Below are 12,346 nucleotides of genomic sequence, written 5' to 3' on the forward strand. Positions count from 1 at the left end.
CATTTGTTTTGTGAAAACCATACTTTGCCCATTCAGATCATCTTTTCCAAACAATAGCTAAAACTAAAATTCAATTTAACCACAAAATTTCCAAGTTTTAGTTTAAATAATTTTAAGAAAAATGGACCCATAACACATTACAAAAAGAATTTAAATGTGGGACCTTTCATTTCGACAGTGATGTTCAAAAAGCATTCTTACCTATCTTAGGGAAGTAACTCAAATCCCATAGAAGAACCAGGGAACAGAGAAAGTTATATCTGGAATGTTGTTTGTAGATTCTTGTTATGGGTCGAAATTCAGATTTCATTCAACAGTGTATTATTCATTTAACAAATATCTTTGAGCAATTAATATATGTTCAGCACAATTCTAGGTTCTTAGAATATGTCAGTGAATAAAACAAAGAACCTTGTCTTCACTGACCTTACATTCCAGGGGGAGAGGGAAAGTACAAAGGTACAAAGTGTGTTAGAAGATAAGAAATATTTTAAAAAGGTACAAAGTGTGTTAGAAGATAGTAAATATTGTGGAAAGAAGAAAAGTCAGGTAGGGTAAGGGGTGTCATGAGTCCTGGGATTGAAGGGCTAAGGGTAAATCCAATTATCAAGTAGAGTGATGGAGTTTGACCACGCTCAGAAAGCAGGGTTTGAACCAAGACTGAGGCAGTAAGGGAGTTAGGCAAGCAGACATCTGGAGGAAAAGCATTCCAGGAAGAAGAAAAGCTAGAACAAATCTCAATGTGGGAGTTTGCCTGGTGTGTTTCTGGAATAGCAAGGAGGCCAGTGTGGCTGGAGAGATGTCAGTCAGAAGGAGAGCAGGTTTACTCAAAAGGTTTCACCTACTTTCATTCACTACCTTGTGTTTACTTAGTCCTAAACCATTTAAGGCTGGAGGAGAGATTACAGAAAAGACTGCAGAATGAGATATTAAAGATACAGGGTCATCATCATGCCCCCTCATTGTTGCAGAACATTCATGGAATAGCTTGGAACTAAGCGGAAAGGCTTTGTAACTAAACTTATTCAATCCTCATTACTGCCATTGCATTCAGCACATTATATTTCAAATATCTATTTACAGAATTAATGCATGCTGTTAATCCCTTTGTATAGAATGCAAAATTTCCCCACATGAATTTAAAATTCATAAAAATATGTTGAAATACTTTGGCACCCTCTCAGGATTCCCCTACCTAGGCTCTTCTGGTTCAGTATCTTGATACTGTTAATAACATTAAACCAATTATGCTGAGGACTTCCAATCATCCAAATTCCTAAAGTAGAGATAAATTACTTACAAAGCCAAAAAGGCAAAGTATAAGATGTTATGGTTATCTTTCATACATTATCTTAGGAGCGTTTATGGTTAATTCTTTTGAGAACTAATATAAATCGTTATATAATATTATAGTTGTATAGTGAGTGTTAATATTTTAAAATATTTGTTAGTAAATTTGTCTTAAAATACTTTTTGCATTAATAAAAGTTTTATGTTTGGTCCTCTTCTAAACTGAGAACCTCTCAACTATTTGATTAATTGGTAAGGAAAATGGAGTTTTCTGATTCAAATCCTGAATGCCAAGTTTTAATTCAAAGTAGAATCTCTAAGGCACTCTTGAAAAGCCCTGGAAATATGGGGTTATAATGGAAATGCTGATGGACCACATTTGTGCTGCTATAACAAAACCTGACTCGAAGATAAATGTTTCATGAATTAAGAAAAGTTAAAAAAGCTTTTCTATCCAGCTCTGTTTCCAAGATAAAAGTGAATCTACTCTTTTTTTGTGGTACAGGGAATATGTGGGTTACTAATATTCTAGTCTTCAAACAGCCTTAATCAAAAGCAATACCCACACCAGGGCATTAAATTTCAGAATATCTTCTTTGATGAATTCTTGTCAGAATTGTTCTCTTTCAAAGAAGTGGAAAAAATGAAAAAAAGGGAAGAGTCTTACCAAAAAAAAAAAAAAAAAAAATCATGTGACCTAACGTGTCACTGCTCCAGTATTTGATTCTCCTAGAGAAGCTGTATGCAATAATGGTTTCCATTATTGGTTCTGGGGATAAAAACATCTGGAACTTAATTCTTGGCTCTGCTACCAAATAGCTATGTGAACTTAAACAGGTTGCTTCACTTCACTGTGCTTCAGTTGCCTCAAGTAATTCTCAAAACAAATCTATAGGTTAAACGCTATTACCCATGTCCAATGAGATAATGATATTTAACCTATAGGTCTGTTTTGAGAATTAAATGAGATAATGCATGTGAAATGTTGGAACAGTGCCTATCACAGAGTAAGAGCTTACAAATATTAGCTCTTAGTACATGCTAGATAGGCCACTGAAATAGTGATGATGTCCAAATCAACATCTCTACCCTTAGCTACATATCTGTCTCCTTAAAGACCCCACAAAGGAGTCTTATCAGCATCAGTGCTGTTTTTTCTATTTGTCTCTCAGATTCATTCCCCATGTGGCACTTCCCTGCTCTGTGCCCTGATCTCTACTAACTACATCACTGTGGGCTCTCAGGTTCTCTGTCTTCTGGTTGGATTCAGTAAGAGAAAACCACCAGCAGGATATGGAAGAGTGGAACTATATAGAAGATGGATAAATGACCACTTCAGCTCCCTTCCTGTTCAGCTGTGATTTTCTTATTAGCTCTGCCCTCTACCTAATTCCACTGCCTATGTTGTGCAGATCCTCTCCAATGGCTACAGCTCACACTGTTCAGTAATGTTCTCCTTCCCCAGCCCCTTCAGACCTAGTGGCAGTAATAGCTTTCTATTGTTGCTAGCGTTTGGGTGCTGTGCTTGGTCCCTTAACCCTGTTCACATTTCTGTAACCATTCAGCTTGAGTATACTCCATGTATCATCTGTTTCCTGCTTGTGACCTGCATGATACAGCATGTTAGACATGATATGCAAAAGCAGACTTTTTGATTTACTACTTCCCAACTGCCTCTCTTGACCCTTGCCAAATCTTTCCCTTTAAGTAAATGGCATCACCAGTTGCTCAAACAAAAAACCTAGGCAGTCAAAAACCTGAGAATTGATTACCAACAAGGACCTACTGTATAGCACAGGGAACGCTGCTCAATATTCTGTGATAACCTGAATGGGAAAATAACTTGAAAAAGAATAGATACATGTATAGTATAACTGAATCACTTTGCTGTACACCTGAAACTAACACAACATTGTTAATCAACTATGCTCCAATATAAAATAAAAATTAAAAAAAAACACCTGAGAATTAGAAGAACTCTCTTTCTTTCCCTATCTCCACCCCACCCCTTATCCAGTATATCAGTTCCTTTCTCAACATACGCCCTTACTCCGCCCACCTCTGCTCTCCTCCTCTGTCACCACTCTGGTGCAGGACATCATCACATGGAGAAAGAGAACAGCAGGAGCACCCTTAGTCATCTCCTCGCTCCCACCCTCACCCTACTCGCCATCCATTTCTCTCTCAGCCACTGAAGTGATCAATACAACCTGAATCAGATCATGCCATGCTGCCACCTACAGCCATCCAAACAATTACCATTGCACTTAGAATAAATTTTAAACTCTTTACTTAGTTCCAAAGGCTCTGTATTATTTGGCTTCTGTCTGCCTAGCTGACCTCATCCTTTACCATTCTCCCTTCTCACACATTATGCTCCATGATTCTTTTCATGTTTTGATATGGTCAAGGCTTTCTGAGCAGAGTACTGCACTTGGATGTCAAAAGATGCTTGAATAGCAATCCTGAAGATGGAGACTTCTGGAGAGATTTAGGGGTATCTCCCCCTGAGGCACTTGTTTACATTACAGTGGTGGGAAGTCTAAAGTCCTTCCCCTCCTCCTCCTATAGTGGATTTGCTTACATTTCAGAACAAAGGTTTCTCTTTCTCTTTCTACTGCAGTGCTGGAAGGGCACTGGGGTTCATAATGTGGTGGTTCCTTTCCATGGTACGTAACCCCACTGTACCCACAGGGTACACCTGGTTCTCACTGCTTCTCCCCATGGGCAACTGGGGGATGGAAAATCAACATGAGCTGCTCTGTGAACAAATAAATGGTGTGAGCTCTGATCCAGAAACCTCCTGTTTCCTGTCAGGATAAATAAATAACTATAGACACCAAAGCATAACACTGTCACACTGGCCTTTCTGTTCTAACAGGCCTAGCATGTTCCTGCCTTTGTACATCCTATTTTCTCTACCTTGGATGTTTCCAGGAAGCTGTACACATGCCCTTGTCCTTCTTCCCATTCTGCTTTCAACTCCAATAGAAACTTTCCAGTGATGTCTGATATCAAATATTCTCCCCCCGCCCTTATATCTTCTCATTACAGTAGCAGAAATTTCTGTGAAACTGCTTTCCTTTTCCCCTTGGGCACTCAGCCAGACTCGAGGTCAGGTGCGGCCGTGTGACTGAGTTCTGCCCAGTGAAACGTGGGCAATTGTGAAATAAGTCCAACATGGGCCTGGCCTGCAAAATATCCCACACAATCCTTTAAGCTCTTTATTGTTGTCTGTTTGCAGGCTGAAGGCAGAGGAGCTTCTGGAATATGGCAGAGCACAGATGGAAGGAGTCTGGGTTTCTGAACTACCACAAGGAGAAAAGCCACCGGTCAGGACCTGCTGACTGGACAGTCTATGAATGAGAACTAAGCTTCTACTGTATTAAGCCCGTGAGACCAGTGTTTAACTGTTTCAGCAGATGTTGGTACCCAACAAATAGGTCACCCTGCTTTGTTTCTTTTGTATCACTCATCATTAACTAAAATTACTTAATGAAATTAATAACAATAATAAACAAGTAATAAAATTACTTGTTTCCCTGTTTATTGTTAGTTTTCCACCCACTACAATTAAGTCCCATAAGAAAAAGTTGTTTGTCTTTTCCACCACTCTATCACCCCCAAAGCCCAAGACAGCTCTGATAAGATTTCATAAACGGTTGTTGAATGAAAAAGTAACCAGTTACATGAAGATCACAACTGAAAACTGGAAAAAATCTACACTCACCAGATATGCTTATTTTTTGGTAAATAGCTTGATCTTCTTTCCAACATTCATTTTTTCTCTTGATCAGTCATGACATGAAATGTACACTGTCTTATTCCTTCCATTCCTTTGCCATAAGTTGGTTCTAACCCAGTAGCATATTTAGCCACTGACTATGCCATTGTGTCTTAATATTTTAAACAACTACATGGAGATAACTGATGACTCCAGGTAAAAAAGGCAGCTTTACATTTACTGAGTGCTTATTACGTACTTAAAGTGTTGTGCTAAGTGCTTTACTTTCATTATCACATTTAATTCTCAGAACAACTCAATGAGATGGGTACTATTGTAATTCCCATTTTGGAGATGAGAAAACAGAAGCACTAATCCATGATGGCAGAAGCAAAGAATGCCAGAGCCAAGACAGTACCTCTGTTTTGTTGCAAAGTAATCTAACATTTTATGTGCAAGAAATTGAAGTGAGAAGATGGAGGCAACCTTTTAGTGCCATTTGCTAGTTTTTTTCCAGTGTTCTTCCTTTCTGGTAGATGTGTATCTCCTGGCCCCCCCGTGGTTGTGTGGAGCTATGTAATGAGTTCTGGCCCAAGAGTTGTGAGTGGAAATGACATGTAGCGCCCTTCTCATGCTCTCTCCAACCATGCCTTTCTAGCATTTAATTAGAGGTACAACACCCTCCCTGGATATCTTTTTCCTGTGGCAGAAACCAGTACCATTCAAGGTGGCTGCGAGATGATCCCGGATCCCAGGTGAGTGTGATGAGGAGAGCTCTCCCTTCCAACTCACGGAGGACACAGACCACGAGCAAGATATAAATGTTGCTGTGATTCGGAGACTGTGTTGCCGTAACACAACCTAGCATAACCTGACTGATGTAAACGCTATGGAAGAAGATTAATCTTACCTCTTTAATTATTAAAAGCTTTTCTTCTATCAATAGTGCCATGTGAAAAGTTGAAAAAAATACTAAATACTTACAGAAGCCTAATACTCAAAAGTTTAAAAACTCTTAAAAAATTAGGCCTAATATAAAATAATGAAATAATCATAAAATATAAAATCACAAATAATCATAAAATAAGCAACCAAACATACCATCACTAAAATCATTAAAGGACTGAGGTTCACAAACTTCCCTTCTCATTATAATGACTTATTTATTTAACCAATGGAGTCAATATTCTTTTGAAAAAAAAATTAACAAACTTGAAAATATAAAATGAGCCTTCCCAACTCAGAAGATTTTGTTCATTTTTTTTGTTTTTGTTTTTAAACAAGGCTGATATTAACCTTTTTCCTCCTGTGTAACAGACAAAAAACGAGATTCAATAACCAACACAACTACCTTCTAAGACTCACCTAACCTACTTTTGTCTCTATAACCAACACAATCCAAAGTAAACTCTTTACGAAAACTGGATATGAGATCAGCAACTGGGTTTGCTCAATGGATATAGCTCTGACAAGTATAATCTTCCTCACTCATGTATACAACAAATTCAGTTTTGTTTGTTTGTTTCATATACTGAGTGGTGGACTCCTCCTTTGACACCACAGCGAGGTTTAAGGGTGTGTTAGTTTGGGGCTGCCATAACAAAGTACCACAGACTTGGTGGCTTAAACAACAAAAAATTATTTTCTCATTCTTTTGAAGGCTAGAAGTCCCAAGATCAAGGTGTTGGCAGGGCTGGTTTCATTCTGAGGCCTCTTCTTGGCTGTATAAGGCTCTCTTCTCCCTGTGTCTTTACATGGTCTTCCATGTAAAGATAGATAGCCATCTATCTGTATGGATCTGTGTTCTAATCTCCTCTTCTCATAAGGACACTAGTCAAATTGATTAAGGTCCAAACCAATGAACTCATTTACCCTTAATTGCCTCTTTAAAGACCCTATTTCCAAATACAGTCAGATTCCAAGGTACTAGGGGCTAGGTCTTCAACAGGAATTTGAGGAGACATAATTCAGCCCATGACAAAGGGCTGGAGATATCTCAATACCACTATGCATAAAATATCTTAGGAGTGCAATAGCCATTGTGGCATTAGATGGTTGCAAGAGTTAAACTGTGACATTATTTTACAGTATTTATTGTATTGTATATAGAATTTACATAATTATGTAAATATACTTTGAGCCAATATGCAATCTCAAAATGAAAAGTTGTATTTTTATGTCATATTTGGGCATATAGCTAAACAGATGAATACTATGCATGCACATAATGCAGTGGTTAAGAGCACAGGATCTGGAGTAACACTGACTGAATGTGAATTGAGGCTTTGCTGCTTATTGTGTCTTTGGAACACTCTGAGACTCAGTTTCCTCATCTGCAAAATAGGAATAATAAGAGTATCTACATGATGGTGAGGTTTAAGCTAATTCATGTAAAGTGCTTAGACTGCTGCCTGGACACAGTAAGTGCTCAGTAAATGTTAATTATCGCATAGTAACAATATGCACATTATAAATTTTGTGATAGCAGGATGACATCTATTATCTTCACTGCTTCATAATTATAACTGCAGAGACGTGCTGCCTCATGAGAGGTATTTAATAAGTAGTTTTTGAGTTAGTACACACACACACACACACACACACAAACACACACACATAATAAGGCCATTCATAGGAAAGTTATTAAGTTTAGTACGTTTGCCCTTCATCAACTTTCTTTTCTTCACATGACCTCTGTGTCTTCAAGGCAATTCAGGCAAAAGGGTTAACCTCTCAGGACTTTCGATTTTACAAAACAGTCCTCATGGAGAGGAACTATAGGAAATGGAGCCCTAATAATTGAATTTCAAACCCATTTGACCGTTGCACAGAATAAAATTTTGTGCACTGATGTTTCTTGCCCACAGCACCCCTTGCACTTAGCCATCCCTCAGCCCTGCAGTACAGAGGCACTGTCTCCTCCTAACATTATTCCTGTGTATACTTCTAGAAAGTAATTGCTTATAGTAAAATAGTTTTAAATTTTTAAGGAAAAATTCTCTAAATAAAACTTATTGAAGTTAAACAGGATTATATTGTGCAATTATGTCCTATGAGTTTTTAATTTCAAATTATGTGACCAATGAAAACTACTAGTAAAGAAGAGAAAGCAAACTGTGTCCAAGGGTGAGCAAAATTAAAGTTGAAACCAACTTGAGAAAAATATTCTCCTACTCACTACCAGCAAGACGTAGCTTGTTTCTATTATAGCTACTACCTTAGTCATCAAGTTTAAAAATTAATGTCAAAGAATTTTATAAAGATCCTTTTTTAATTGAAAAGGGTCAAATACTTAATATAATAGAAAAATTTGTATAACATTGACATTTTCTGCAAATCTTTTTAAAAATAACTTCGTAAAATCAAAGCATTTTAACTTTATAGGTTTACAAATTGTTAAAGAAAATACACTCTATTATTATTACTGAAATAATCCCACTGGCATATAAATTGGAAACAGAATAATCATTAACGAGGTTCCTGGTTTTTGTTATTCCATATAAATAACTAACCATGTCTGTGAAAGATTGATTGCAGCTTTTAAAATGTTTGCTGAATGCATGTGTAATTAAGATGAGTTAAATATGCAAATCAAGCCTAATTAGCTTCATTTATTAATGTTAGTTTGCCTTGCCTCTACAAAATTTATGCTGTGAATTTTTTTAGCACATAGTATTTTTGATTTCTCTGTTCTAGGCTAAATTGCTGAACAACAAGATCTATTTATTTATTTATTTTTTACAGAAGGAGGAACAGCTTTCTCAAGGGGTTCTGGGTACCATTTAGAAAGGAAGGTTTAAAAAAATGTTCCCAGTAGCATGAAAACTAAGTTGTTATTATATATATTTCCAACTACCTTCCTTTAGATTATATTTAATTAATTCCATTTCATGAAAGCAAACCTTCTGGGAACTTCTTTTGATGAAAATGAGCCTTCAGTCACAATATGTCCAACATAGTGATTAAGTAGAACATAGAGACTGGGTAGAGCAGGCAGTATCAAATGAACCAAAGTTGCCTGTAGAAGTGCCTCTTTCTTGAGAAGATATCTAATTTCTTCTGTATTAACAAAACAAACCTCTATATGTAAGACCACCAGCCTCATGTAATTCATGTGGAAAACATTGTCAGGAATTTACAGGAAACATAGTTATAGGAAACAATGCAAAGGATATACAGTATAAGGCAGAGGGAAACACAACTATTCAAGTTCAGAGTCAATACCACTAGCTCCTGATAAGCGAATGGGAGGGAAAAAATCACATCTCAGGGCAAATAGATTTTAAATTTCCACACTTCTCTTTTTGCTATTTAATTCTTCTCACCATCGTACTCTGCAATTGAAGTTTCCAAAATTCAGAATATTGTTTCACATTATTATTTATTTTATTGCCTACTTAAGGGTTTACTGTTATTTTTAATAAAGATTTCTTTTTTCCAGTGGAAAAGAAGTCCTTTTTTCAAGGTTTCTGAGGAGATATATACACACACATATATATGTATATATATGTGTGTGTGTATATATGTATGTGATTATTTTTTCCTAATTGTGATTATAAAAACCCCATAACATGAGATATATCCTTATTATATCAAGGTGGAGTCAGGAGTTAGAAACCATGCCATTTATTCCAAAAGAGAATTTAAGATGGAAAACGTTATAAGAATAAATTTGCTAACCAGGTAGCTGAAAGTGTTAAAAGAGAACCCTAAAGTATCCTAGAGGTAGTAACTGTAGGAAGCCGCTATAATCGGGCTGAGAGACCAAAGGGAAGAGGTTTGCGTTATCAAATCTTAAAAATTTAGAAGAAGGGTTTAAACTCAGACCTCTGAGGGGGGCCTGCTTAGCTGAGGTTAGTGTCTGAAGAGAAGGCAATAATGTGATGAGGACTGTTCTCCTTGAAGATGGCGGCAAGTCCCATTTTATAGTAAAGTAGAGTCTGGAGTCAGAGAGCAGTAGCCTGGACATGAATGCCTTAAAAACAAATATGATCACAGTTTCAGAAGACTAGCATATGGAGATCTTCACAGTAACTCTTTCGACTCATTCCCCTTTACCCTATTCTTTCGTATTTTAATTCTTTACTCCAGTCAAACCAAATTTTGGATTGCTTTATTGCATTCCTGACCTTATAAATGCTCTTCTAGTAACCTCCCATAAGTGTCTTCTCTACTTTTTTTTTTTTTCTCTATTTTTTTTCTCTACTTTTTAAATGCTCAATTCTTATGAAAGACTCAACTGAAGTACCAACCTCACGTGAAGCATTTTGTCAACTCCCCCACTCGGCATGAATCACTCTCTTCTCTGTGTTCCGAAGGCCCTTTAGTTGTACCTTTAGAACAGCACTTATCACATAGTTTGTCAGTCTGCTTCTCCAATTATAGTATAAGATCACTGAAGAGAGATATTGTTTTATTCTCCTTTGTAAACCCAGGACATAAATGCATTCCTTGGCAAGAAGCAGGTACACAATGAATAATGGAAAAATTAATAAATGAATGTATGGAATGACAGACACTTTGAGCCTGAGTCATGAGGAAATAAAGTTGTCATCTACTGAAATGGGGTATAAAGAGTAAGCTGAGAAATTGGGGTAAAGACCCAATGAGTTTAGGTCCAAGTGAATAGTTATAAATATGAATATGAAGTGGGGGAGTGGCAACAACTTTACATTACTATATACCGTCAGGAGCTGAAGTCTAGTGCATGGATGGATTAGGAAGTGGGAAAGAGAGGAGAGAGACAATGTGAGAACTAAAGAGAAAAACTTGATATTTATTTTATTGATGAATTATAAATGAGGCATTTCCATTGACTTAAGTGGAATTTAAAAATGCTGTGAGGTGTGAGAAAAAAAAAAAAGTTAAGTCTGCAAATCTAGGTGATTCTTTCAAGAATCATGTGCCAAAGAGAGAAAAGAAAAGTCATTTCAAGGAGTAATAGGATTGAGGATTTTGTTTTCAGTTTATTTCCTCGTTTGTTGTGTCTGTGTTGGCAGGCAGAGAGAAATTATTTTGCAGAGAAGGAGAAGTTAAACATGGAAACAACTGGGAGAACTTTATGAAATGAGGTCTCAGACAGAGGAGCGACTGAGAAGGTTGTGAAGGATTACTAAGGGAAAAAGAATGGTTAATCCTGAGAGAGAAAGCACAAAGGAAGAGAAGATGGATAGAGATAAATTTTAAAGTAAAGATGAGAAAAGTGAAGACTGTAAATGTTGTATGGCCTCCTCAAAACTGTAGGAGCTGTTTATCCATTGAAAATTTGGGAGGGGATGGATTTGATAGGACAAGGAAGAGAAAAAGGAAAAAGTAGGGGAGATTACTGAGTGGAAGCAGTGGAAAAACAGCCTGAAAATTGCAGTAGACCTGAAGCAGTAGGAATCCATCAGGGCCCCAAAAGTCCAGGGACTTGGAGAAGGAAACAATGTAGTTAAGAAGGATATAAAAGATCTTGTGTCTTCAAGGTGCAGATACATTTAATGAAAGGAGGTTAATAAAGAGAAGTTTATTTATAGAAAAGCAAGGTTGAGTGGACCTCTTAGGTGAGGAGATTGTTAAATTGCTGTGGGTGGACTCAGGCATAAACAGGGAAGAAATAGATAAATCCAAGTGGTAAGAGCCAAAAATGGAGGACAAGTGGAAAGTTTCACCAGGTCCAGCTGCAGGACATTGCAGCGGTATCAAAACCAAGAGCAAGGGGCAAGAAAACCAGGAGGAAAGCCAAGGATCAGAGCCAGAAATAAATAATTGAGCCAGGATGTTGAAGCTAAAGGTGAAGGACAATTAAAACAGCGCCCAGAACTTGAGTAACCTGATGTAGAGCCAGAGAGAAATGGCCAGAAGATCCTGTCCTTAGTGGTACAGCTTTCTTGAGTTCTAGTGATTATAGTGAGATGGTCCCACTTGCCCCACCCTCTTCTTCCTTTCTTCCTTTAATGCAGCCCTCCTAAGGGTGAGAAAATAAAATGAGTGTGGGAAAAATACACTAACAATGTTGTGATTTGAAGCAAATTTGAGAGGTAGGCTGAGAGTCTTGTAGGTACTGGGGTAAGGAAGGTGTATTGGGTTCCTAGAGTGGCCATAACAAAGTACCACAAACTGGGTGGCTTAAAACAACAGAAATTTATTCTCTCACAGTTATAGAGGTTGGAAGCATGAGATCAAGGTGTCAGGCGTGTTGCTGCCTTCTGAGGGCTCTGAGGATGATTTGTTCTATACTTCTCTCTTAGCTTATGATGGTGGCTGGCATCCTGGACATCCCTTGGCTTGCAGCATTCCAATCCCTGCCTCCATTTTCACATGGCATTCTTCCTCTGTGTCTGTCTTCTC

The 12,346-nt window shown here is 37.4% G+C and overlaps 1 protein-coding gene across 1 annotated transcript in view; it reads right to left on the bottom strand.

The window, feature by feature from the left end:
* The window catches only part of SPAG16 (sperm associated antigen 16), an 868,000-nt gene that overhangs the window by 271,157 nt on the left and 584,497 nt on the right, over nucleotides 1–12,346 (bottom strand). The gene's annotated exons all lie outside the window — the stretch shown is intronic.

The sequence above is a fragment of the Balaenoptera borealis genome, assembly GCF_965194805.1.
Source record: "Balaenoptera borealis genome assembly, chromosome: 6".
NCBI classification, from domain to species: domain Eukaryota; kingdom Metazoa; phylum Chordata; class Mammalia; order Artiodactyla; family Balaenopteridae; genus Balaenoptera; species Balaenoptera borealis.